Source organism: Amphiura filiformis, chromosome 11 (assembly GCF_039555335.1).
Source record: "Amphiura filiformis chromosome 11, Afil_fr2py, whole genome shotgun sequence".
In the NCBI taxonomy this organism is placed as follows: domain Eukaryota; kingdom Metazoa; phylum Echinodermata; class Ophiuroidea; order Amphilepidida; family Amphiuridae; genus Amphiura; species Amphiura filiformis.
In genome coordinates, this window is record NC_092638.1 from 3565076 (window position 1) to 3577872 (window position 12797).

The 12797-nt window shown below is 36.4% G+C and overlaps 1 protein-coding gene across 1 annotated transcript in view; it reads left to right on the plus strand.

Moving 5' to 3' along the window:
- LOC140164231 (uncharacterized) overlaps window positions 1-12797 on the plus strand; it is a 446047-nt gene that overhangs the window by 394842 nt on the left and 38408 nt on the right. The gene's annotated exons all lie outside the window — the stretch shown is intronic.

The following is a 12797-nucleotide window of genomic DNA, read 5'->3' on the forward strand; positions in this document are numbered from 1 at the left end:
GAGAGGATCATTTTTAAGATCATGATGATTATTTTCAAATGCCTTAATGGATCAGCTCCCCTTTTATATGACTGATCTGCTCTCTCTGTATTGTCCAGCCAGAGCTGGCCTCAGATCCGCCTCTGATACCACACGTCTTTCTGAGATCAACAGTGTCAAATTGCTGAAAACTGCTACAAACAGGTCTTTTGTTCATTCAGCACCACATATTTGGAACAATCTGCCCACTACCATCAGGGAATCAAATACATTGTCTGGTTTCAAAAAGGGTCTAAAACTTACTTATTTGCTGCTTATGAATAGTTTGTTCCACAGTGGTCATAATTTTTATGTTCTTTGTATTTAATTAATCTGGTTTCATCTTTTACCATGTTATTTTGTCTTTTTGTCATATGCGCTTCGCTCTTTATGTATGTAGCGCTATATAAATGCCTCAAATGTATGTATGTATGTATGTATGTATATAAATGGTACATTAATAGTATAAAACGTTTTCATAACATTTGTTGGTAATTTACTGCACAGCAAACACAAATGTTTTACAGAAAACATTTAAATGTCGGGTTATATAAAGGGTATAAAAACGTTTTAATAACATTCCAAAAACATTTTGAAAACTTAGTACAAACCATTCTAAACAGAATGTTATTTTTTTGTTGAAAAAATATTTTGCCAAAAAGGTTTGCCCAAAATATTTACAATAACGTTTTAAAAATGTTTTCACGACCTTTATATAACCCAACATTTAAATGTTACCAAAACGTTTTGTAAAAAACATTTTAAGAACATTTCTGTATTTGCTGGGTGCAAATATTTTAACATGTTATTTAAGTGTTGACAAACTATTTCGGCAAAAATGTTTGCAAAAATAGTTTACAATGACATTTCGAAAACATTTTAAAAATATTGTTGTAGTGTGTTTTCATACAAAACGTTTTAAAACGATTTCATGCCCTTTATATAACCCGACATTTTAATGTTATTAAAACGTTTTTACCTAAACCAAAACCCAAAATATAACCTATTTAAAACGTTTTTAAAACGTTTTCGTGTTTGCTGGGATTTAACATCCTATACATGTAATGTACGAGGATTGATTTAATGGTGTTTTTGTTTTCTTTAATTTATACGTATGCGAATGCGAACAGCCAGTCACCCATGCAATCATCTTGGAGTATCATGATTAATTGACATGTGCGGGTTTTTTCTAGGTTTTATTGAGTCGGTTATTATTTATGTCAAAATTAGCTTCAACTAATCATTATTTTGCACTAAATGATGGTTACATGGGTGACTAAGGAAGCAGAGACAGAAAGGTGAAGCACAACTAAACGATGAAATCAATCATTAACATTGAAATCGAGAATGTTTTTTGTACATTACATGTATAGGATGCTGAAAAGTGAAAAAAATTTCTGAAAGCATCATTTTTGGAAAATGAAGGATTTGAGAAAAAAGGAACTTTGCGAAGGTAGGAAAATTCACAGGTTTTTAAAATTTTTCAAATCAACGAAATGTATGTATAGTTATGCAAAGAAATGTTTTGTATAATTTTAGGGGATGGGTATTTTGTTAACCCTTTATGTGTGCAATCGGCAAAAGATTTACAAAGAGGACAACCAATCGGTTCGGAACTTCAATCGCATAAATAAGATTGAATATCACTCCTTTGTCCATTATTTGTCCACTGCAGTCGGCAAATGATAAACAAACTAAAATGCATGTTAGTGTGAGTTTTGTTTTGCGCAGGGTGCGTAGCCAGTCTTTTAGTGTCTCGGTGTGTGGGTGAGGGTGGTGGGTGTGTGTGTGGGGGTGGGTATGCTTTTGGGGTAAGCAAAATTTCCGTTCCCGCTTGTCTATTTGTTGTTCCATTTCCAGTCATGTAATGACACTTTACTCGTTGTCGTCCCCATTTTATCCGTGAAAATTTTCTAGGGCGGGGGTGCACAGTGTAATTTACCCATTACCAACTTCAAAGTAATGCGCCATATTGCCTTAGCTCCAAAGCTGCAGCACCCATATTTATCCAACAGTCAAATATGTTGAAAAATCACTCATGAACTTTCATGTTCATTTATTTTTCAGGTTCAAATTATTGTTAAATTATTCAAATGCTTATATTTACCCCATAGCGTATTTGAGATTAAACACAGGCGGCGGATGACACGATCGAGCCGGCAACTCGTGAAACCGCCCGGCCGTATGGTATTTTCTATATACTCTGTTAGTTTTGTGGGGTTCATTATCGAACCCCAACGGTTTTAGCTTGTATTTATATGACTTAATAACACACGCCCCTTTGTTTGCGATTTTTCACGCGTGGTAAAATTTCAAAATAATCCCATTCATTTACACGGTTGACGATGAAAATTTACTGAATTTAGGGAATGCACGTCATACACCACCTGATTAAACATTGACTTTGTTTTATATTTTACACCCTGCTACGATTGGTACACTCAGTCAGCAGTACTAGTGTTTATGCATGCAGGTCGCTATTAATAGAATCCATGCGTGCATAGCTGACCCCGTTCCCACACACACACACACAGCGGCCATGCGAAAGATGGATTTTTAATGTCACAAAACAAAAGATCCGCTAAATTTGCAAAGGATCCGCCTCACAAGCTTCAGCGCTTCAACGCTACGATAATACACGATGTTAATTTGAGTTAGACATTGACATTCATGGTTACAAAAATTAAATATCTGCAATTAAAAGCTCGTGTTTTTGAACGATTTTGAATTTTATCAATGAAAATGCAGCGATGACGTCATTGGGTTAACGATTTTCCAACTGCTGATTGGTTGATTGCGTTACTGTCAGTGATCTGTGCATGCACGGTACGGTCCGTACGGAATGATTTTTCGTATGGGTAAAATACACTGTGGGGTGGGTGGGTGGAGCAATTTCCCTTCATTTCGGCTCCCTCTGGCTATGCAACTGGTATTGCGAATCCCACTCTATGCGCATAAGGCAATAATGCGATCTGACACAAGCCCATGGTAGCCTTCTTGCATATGCAAGGATGGTGATATTCCAAACTGCTCATGAGGATTTAGGCTATAATTGCACTATTATCCGCAATCATCCCACATGCAACTTGTGTTTTCGTGTAATATGCAACATTGCGAGTAAGCGCTAGTAGGATGTGTTATTAAGTTAGTAGGCTAATAAGGTAAGATTATATATCTAGAAAGCCGGTAAAATAGAGCCCTGATATTTGCCACGTGCATATTTATAACTCTACACAATTCAACAATTCCAAGTGCAACATTAGAGATCTGGGCTGCACTGACAAGCATGGGTACATTATTGAAATGCTCTTTTGTGGTGCTTGAGAAAAGCAAACAGTGGCGTAGCGTAAGTCCTCCTATGGAGACACGGGGGAGGGACGTGGTGTTGCACCGACCATGAGGTGGGGGGTGTGGGGATCACATGCCATATTTTGGCAATTTTCCTATAGGATTTTCTAAATTTTCAAATAGATGGGGGCAAATGCCCCATGTGCCGCAATATGACGCTACGCCACTGAGAGCAGATTTGTAGAAGAGCAATCAATTACACGTTAGGAGCATCCAAGAATAATTAATTAGCATCTTGGTGAATAGACTAAGCAAGAAGTTTCTGTACGAGATTCGGTTTTATCATATAGCGTTTGTGTGTATGTTTAATAAATACAGTATTGATATTAAGAAATATGTGACGTGTCCTTTTATGTCATTTAAAATATCGTATATCATATGACACACTTACCTCTTCAATCGACAAAAAGGACCTTTTTTAACGGTAACATGTACCGGTAAATATGTACTCAAGGAGGTTCAAATTAAAAAAGGGAATTGAAATGTCTTTTGTCTGTGGAAGAAATATAACACTGTAATATAATCACTACATACGCTCAATTTACACTGATTGAAGCAAGAGACTTCGAAATCCTTGATTTATAGCTGTATATAATCAAAACAAGCACTCAATACCGAATGGAGAACACTTCAAACTCCTTGATTTATAGCCGTAGTGGTTACCTCCAGAGAAACTGACTTAAAGGTACATGGGTGTTCATTCGTAAGTACCGAGCATCATCCCACATAAAATACCCGGGTGAATGAATTTGGACATAAGTCGAGAAATAGCCATCAGAATCCAAAATTTAAAAAAAAAGCGTTTACCCGATCTTATTATGCATCTTTAAAAAAAAACCAAAAAAAACAAAACAAACTTGAATCGTTTGTCTGATTCCGGCGAATTGTCCCGTCTTATTTGGAGTCAATCAAATGAGATAAAAGTAAAACGAAGAAACTTGCGTATAAATAAGACGTAAGACGAATAACGATATACGCGCAGTTTTTTACGTCATTGATTCAATGATACACGAGACGTGAAAAGCCATCACGGAATTCGAAATAAAACCAGCGATCTCCGGATTTAATATAAAAAGGTCAATTTTACTGTTATTTTAAAAAGCACTTCAGGTTTAGTTTTTCACGTCCTATTTTAATACACCATTGGGCATTACAATCATGCAAAAAGTAACAATTCAAGAACACGTGAGGGCGTCGCTGTGGAGCAAATCACATTATTATGGCTTTAAATGTTTTGCAAGAAACAGATTTCAGGTTTAAATATTGTATAGTCAGTGATTTTTTTTTTCATATTCAAAAACAGATCAAGACGAACGAAAAGGATTTTACCAAATAAAATGTAAAAGCCCATTAGCCTATAGTGCATGGGCAATGTGTTGAGTGATCTATCTTTCAAACTTGGAATGAAGTGAATTGACGCATGCTTCGTGTAATTGCTCATTTCTTTACAACCAGTAAACTCAAATAAAATTAGGTAATAAGGTGCAAATTAAGATGGGCTACACGCTGCCTTTTAAATGTTTTGATTCTGATATTTCTCAACTTATGTCCAAAGCAATCTTAGAACTCAAGTACCGTACGTCTTAGGTTGGTCAAACTATACTTTTTCTGGATGTTATGGACCTTAAGGAATACCATATGAGCTCTTTCCGTAAAAACTGTTAGTTTCAAAAGTGGCAAATGCCCCTTCCTTTAATCATTATTCATTCCTATTCCAAATATTCAACAGAGCAATTTATAGTAAAGTAAATGAGCAACATGCGTGATCTTTGGTCACTTTCAAAGGTCATTAGATTGATTATTATTTGCCTGCCGTGTGTAATTAATGCATAACTACGCCCTGACAAATAGACTTGGATGTGTTTAATGGTGATAAAATCGTGACAGAAGTGATCAATAATCATAGTAATCTCTTATATAAATATAATCTGTATTATGAATATCAAATTGAACCTGAAGATCAAGAAGAGATTCCTTGCATTACAAGAAAATTAGATTATTAAAACGAAAGGCATGGCTTCTTGAAATATGTCAGTCTATACTCCGACCCGATTCCAAAATTTCAGAACTGCTTGTTATGGATTTATATATTAGCCTGTTTTTCCAAATGAAATATAGACGAATCCAAGTGATGGTAAGAATCAGATTCAGATTCAGATTCAGATTAAATTTATTTCAATTCGTGGCCCGGAGCCCAAATTACATGAAATATTACAATTATAATGACATAAAAAACGTACAAAATTAAATTGAAAAACACAATAAGATTATTAAAAGAAATTAATTGCACTTACTGAAGCACTTGAATACATCAAACACATAATAAATTTACATTGAATTATAAATCAAAATTCACAAAACTCAATTATATCCACACGGCCCTGCAAACACTCCAAATATAAACTCCCCCCTGCGCATACATAGACTCACCCCCACATACACACCTCATATTTCTGCACAAGCCATCGTATTTCTACACACAACGCTCATATACTCTCACATCCAGATTATCAGCCCTCACACACAAATAAACACAGGCATTAAGAACTTCATTCAATGAAGTTACATTCAATTCAATGAAAAACAAGATATTGCACATAGATTGGACCAGCCAAATTGTAATAAAAAAAAATCAAATATGATATAACTAAACTTTAGATAAAAATGCTGCTACATAATCATGATTAAAACACACCGTCAATGAAAAACAACTTAATCAACACACATCAGAAAAACAAGATAAGATCAGAAGATCAAGACAAATTTAAACACTGATCACTGATGGTTAAGAAGCCTTGTGAGATAAGGAATGGGACTGTTACCATATCTATTGGTCCTGTACCTTGGGACATGGTAAGTGCTGGATCTTCTAAGACACATACCATGGGAACTCTTGTAAAAAAGGGAACAGGTGAGTATATTTCTCAGAGGTGGTACAATTCTTTGCAAATTGACAGCAAAGGTGATGACGCCTTTCTTCAAGCGACTGGAGACCCGTGAGGGACAATGCATCTGTGTACGAGGTATATGTTGAACCAAGAATGATGCGGCAGGCCCTTTTTTGGATTCTTTCAATCCGTTGAGTTTGCTGGATGGTGATACTGCCGTGCAATACAGGCGAAGCATACTCAACAGTGGGACGAACATATCCCACGTACACAGAAACAAGGTCCTCCACGGGTACTCCAAAACGCTTCAGTCAGTCTGTAAGGCCTAGAATCTTGGTTTCATTCACCAACTCAAGCTTTTTCCAGCAATAACAAGATCAGGTGGGTTGGGCTATTCCTGGGTCCCCTTCGCACCAACTTTCGCTGTGAACTTTCATCTTTTTTTTTTTCTACGTGTTACGCGGGTGAAGGAATGCAGTTTAAAATCCCGCCAAGGCCGCATCTTTTCACATTTCAAATGGAAATAGGAATGCGTAAAATTGGATTCGTCTATTCGCTGGAATTAAAAACTTCGGTCGAAGTTTTGCCACAAGTTTAAAAAATAACGGTTAGTTCATGAAAAGAAGAAGTGAAATTTAGCAAAACGCGACGAGGTTTATTTGCCCGTAAGAGAGCTCTATTGTTCCGCTATTGTATCCGCTATTGTATCCACTATTGTATTCTATTCATAAAAGCTACTGCAAGAATCGCGGCAATCCCTGATATTGCTGATGTCTACCGCCGGCGTTTCGCATTTATTAACAATCAAAATTATCCCATACTCTTACATTTATAGTCTTATTCTCACCTTTTATATAATATTCAGAAATTGCAATTCGGAAAACTACTAACTTTTCAAGTGAAAATATATATTCCATCGAAAATATATCAGACTTAATTGTATACATAGAAATCTATTATACCCAACCCATAAGTGCCCAATGCACCCAAATATCCCCGCAAATATCTCATACACGATTTTATTCATTCATTTTGGGCTTTAAACACTCAGAAGTCTTCCAAAATGGCAACATCATCAGCATGATCAAACCCTCTATGATTTGTTCACAAGTTGATGCTTTACAAATTACCCTCACTTGACCAAACACGCATAATACATCGAAACACCCAGCAGAGTTTTACATAAGATTATTTGGCTTGTCTTAACGATTCAAAAGATGCCACTTTCTTACCCACTGACACTAGCTAATTTGCATGGCAGAAATCTATAGTGCGGACACTCTTCAGTCGCAAACCAACAAAATTCGTGCTATTTTGGCGTTCTTGCAAAAGAAATCTCGTGAATCGAGTGCCCTCTCAACAATATCCCTAGATGTTTGCCAATAATGACACACTCTAGAAACGCCAACATAAATCACCCAACAGCTTCATTTTAAGAATTATTTCAGTATCCAAATCAATAGGAACAGAAAGAGTATGGTCTACACATTCCAGGAAAATGTTTTATTTGTTTCTTCCGCCATTCTATATTTCCCTAAAATTATCACATTTTTTCTCCAAAATCCTATGTAAATGATTCTCCACGCTACGCAGAAATTATGTGCAATAAATCATACAAATTTGCCACAATTTTACATCACTTTAGACAGTATTGCAATATCTTGATGATTTTTAGGCATTTTGAACGGCAACTTGAGTATTTTCAGAAATCAAATATCGCGCCAAGGGGATGACACTCTAATTCACGCATTCATTTACAACGCAAACTTGTATCGACTCCCGGTGGTTTGCGACCAATGAAATGTCCGCACCCCTGGATTTATTAATCCCTGGTATGAATTATGTATTAGATTTGTCAAGGCAATAACCACGATCCGTTTTGTAATAATATAAAAGCACTTGCAATAGAATCCCGCTGAGTTCAATGAACTGCGCCCTGAAACCGATGGAGAAGTGCCCCATAAAGAAGCTATCCCATTGACCTCTATTAACAGGTCAGTGAGCTCTCCATACACAAATGAACAAGTACAATAGGACAAGGCCAGCACCTATTACCTGCTTAGTAACATGTTATTTTGAAGTCTTGAAGATTAGTAATCGTCTGTGCATATGAACTGCGCATTTATGATGCAAAATATTAGTTCTATATAATATAAAATTACAAATACTGGTATTATGATAATTTATACAAAACGACTAATAAAATCATGTCATCATGGCGTCATGTCAAAGGTTCATTATATCCCGTATGTTTGTCTAAATTCATATATATATTTGAAAACAATTTCTACACCAATTTAATATGTACTCAGGTGGAACCTTGCTTTTTTTTAATTTTCATTTCTTTTTATGTAACAAATTCAGGTTTTTCCATTACGCGGGGCCGCCGGGCAATACAAATTTAATGCTAACATTGAATGAACGCAGAATCAAGAATGGGCGTTTCTAGTACATACAGCGTCTGACTCTACCTGAGGACCTAGCCTAAGTCCCATGGGCTCCAAGAGTGGCTCTCCATACACACATGAACAAATACAATGACGGGTCGCTATTGCTCTCCATACACAAATGATCAAATACAATGGCGAGTCCGACTGCCATGCAAATGAGCCAAATGAGCAGACCCTCTCAAGGGTCTGCTCTGTGATACCATACCGATCATACTGATCTTTATGTTATTACAGCGAGGCCCACATACAATGTTCAACACAAAGTGAACGATGTTATAACTTGGAGGGCTAACAAACCAACACCGCCAAATTCGACTGACGTGTGTACAACGTGGGATGCTATGAGGAAATTGAATACTCGTTGTCTGATCATGCATGTGTGTTTATGGTTCGGATAGCGGTTACTTAGCAACTCTCGTTCCGCCTTGGGTTTATTGAATACACTCTATATAAAGTCATCAATATGTCGTTTCCAGTCCTTGGCTGAACCATTGGGTTCAGCTATTAATTTTTTATTAATTCTGTTACCCCATATCATTAAAAACTAGTATTTTGATAATTAAAATAGCTGGATGCGGTATGCAGCTGACTGGGGTGGTTACGGGTCGTTAAAACCACTCGAACCACAAACCGCGAAATATGGATATCCAACTAGTTTGCCCCGCAGGGCTACAAAGAACCGCTAACCGCGAAATATGGATATCCAACTACTTTTGCCCCGCAAATCTACAAAAAACCGCTAACCGCGAAATATGGATATCCAATTAGTTTGCCCCTCGGAGCTTCAAAAAACCACTCACCCCGAAATATGGATATCCAACTAGTTTGCCCCGCAGGGCTACAAAGCACCATTAACCGCGAAATATGGATATCCAACTAGTTCACCTCGCATGGCTACAAAGAACCACTTAGCGCGCAATATTTTTTACCTCAAAAAAGAATTAATATCTACCAAAAACGTTTCAAAACGTAAAAAGCGGCCAAAGTTAAAAAATCTTTCCTGTGTGGCTTTTCACCCTTTTTTAAACTTGGTCCCATTTATGAAAGTTTTAAAGACCCATACGAAGTCATCTATAGGCTACTTGTTGGTTTTCTTAGTTGTCAATGTTTATTTTGTAGAGCAAATGAATTAATGTTCGTGCGTAATTGAAGTTTTTTTCCGTATAGACGTTATAATGTATTTTGTAGCAATTACTCACTTTGTTAAATTCTTCATCGTCATGTGCGATTCTGCGCCTTATGTACAGATGTAGGGCCTATATGTAGCAGGTTGACACACAGTCAATTTGCTAAGTATATATAATACTCTACTACTCTTTATGATCACGCAATATAATAAAACATAAACCTTGAAATGTTTTTGATAATACATACGGTAGCCTACGTCATATTGCACCACTTTCGAACAGTCTTAAACCTATAAGAGTACATTGTTGCATGTAAAAATTAGGACTCATTCTTCATGTTAATACTACTTTACTAAATGGGACCAAGTTTAAAAAAGGGTGAAAAGCCACACAGGAAAGATTTTTTATATTTTGGCCGCTTTTTACGTTTTGAAACGTTTTTTGGTAGATAGTCATTACATCAGCCATGCATACAATTTGAAGTGTTTTGGTTCAAGCACCTCTCAAGGACAGCCCCTCTTTACCATGTTCACACAGTATGACTAATTGGATTTTGGGAAACCAACCAATTGGTAAAAAGAACATGATAAATTCTGACAAAACTTCATATGTGACTGGACGCGGCGAATCAGCCGTAAAGCCGGCCCAGTAAATTTTGTTTTATTTCGTGTTTAGAAAATATATACCATAAGCTTTAAAATGGTATATCATTTGACTTCAAACGATATCCAAAAGCGGGGTTATGATTTGTTGAACTCTGTTCCTTTGACAAAATTGTATTTTGTATCGGTTCTACATGTGTCTCTTTTTCTACATTTCTGGTAATAAATATCCAACAGTCATAATTGACGGTCATTTCAAATCATCCCCAAGTCAACGAGGTTCAGAAATATCCTGTCATTGTTCATTGTTGATTTTACATACCTAGACAAAATACAATGCTTTGTTATCTACCACTTGAACAGGATTTAGCCAAAGCAAACAAATACAAGAACTATTCTATAGAAATAGGTAGAAGCTTCTTATCCTCTTCAGCAGTAGTATTATTGATTGATTTAAACTGCGTTTGATAAGATACTTGTCGCAACGAATTGATACACCTATGAATACGACCTTCACATACATTTTACATTTTAACTCAGAATACAATTTGCCGAGTTTACGGCTGATTCGCCGCGTCCACTCACATATTTTTAAGACATAATTGCAGAATATTATGATTTATTTAGCTAATTACTATAACTGGATGAGTTTTTAGCTCTTACAATTGTGTTGTTTTTGAAATAATGCAATTTAGGTGGATGTAAACTTCTTCTGTTCAACACAAAGTCAATAGGAACCATGCATGACTGGGAACATGTCCTTTCAAGAACCAAAGTAGGCATACAGGCTTTATTATGACATCCCACTATTCCAGCGAATAGTCGTGTTCACACGGCCGGACATAAGTAACTTATTACCAGTAATCAGTGACTTATTACCGGTAATAAGTGACTTCTAACGGGAAATAAGTTACTTATGTCCGACTGTGTGAACACGACTATAAACTACTTATTTCAAGTCCGATTAAACAATACTCACTGTGGGTATTTTGGCCTCTGACCCTGTTACACTATTGTTATAGCGACAATCTTCTGTGGTTTCACGACAACACAAGCCTTACAGCTCTGCCATAAGATCACTACTCTGGAGATCTGGATACCCTAGCCCTAGTCAAGGATGATGATTTTCTTTCATTAGTTAAACTCAAGTAAAGCAATGTTTTCCATTTCAGACTGTTGTCAGCCAGTGTACTGAGAACATCGACAAAATCTGCTAGATACTTATATAATATTGAATGGCTTTGAGTGTGATACAAGAATATTTTTCAATCGAGTGCAATATATTCTTGTATCACACGAAAATAAGCCATTCAACATTATTATTATTATTTATATCAGGCTTTTGCTATGCGGTAAAATGAAAATTTAAGCTTACCTAGCCACCGGGTTTAACCAATGCAATGTGTATGGTAATGTAAGCTTACCTTTTGTCCTTCTTGTTTTCTGCTCTTTACTCTCCAAAGACATTTTCGGAATAATTATATATAGGTTTATTTGTAGATGTGGATTATATTTCCTCAGGTTATCATCATGGCAGAATTGCCGCGAATTAAGTTTGTGATTTTACTTGTTTATACAGTACAAAATCTCCTGTGAGCCGTTACGGTGTCTGTAGTGTATTGTTGTGCTGTTGTATCATGACGCGTGTTGGTGCCGTCACCATGGTAACGCGCGTGATATTTTCGTATTGCATATGAACAGACAGGGGGTAACGAATTTATCATTCAGTAGACATAAATAAATAAATAAATAAATAAATAAATAAATAAATAAATAAATAAATAAATAAATAAATAAATAAATAAATAAATAATACCACAATCATAAAATGATCAAGATATAGGCCTACTCCAAACTCTTCCATGCATGCTTTAAAGTTTTCTGTCATGCAACTACAGCCAGGGCGCGCTAGGCCATGTAATACAGCGCGCCATTGCCAACGCGTGACGCACACTTAGCACGCGACGCGACGTAGCGCGTAATTACCGTCTCTACCGCATACGCGATCAGCACAGTGTACAGTTCAACGCGAGTATGCAGGCCCGTTAATTGCCGGTACTGATTAAGAGCTGAATAATACGGCTATATATTGTACGGTAATTTATGAACGCTGAACAATACGAAATTATATTATTTGGCTATTAACCAATGAAATACGGCTATATATTGTACGGTAATTTATGAACGCTGAACAATACGAAATTATATTATTTGGCTATTAACCAATGAAAAGTCATTATTCATGTCTACTGAATGATAAAAACGCGTATCAATGAAGCAACTGAAATCATGAAGCATGAATAGAGACGACGTGTAAGATCCCATTAACCCTAGAGTTACTGAGCCTAATTTGTTTCAGTTATA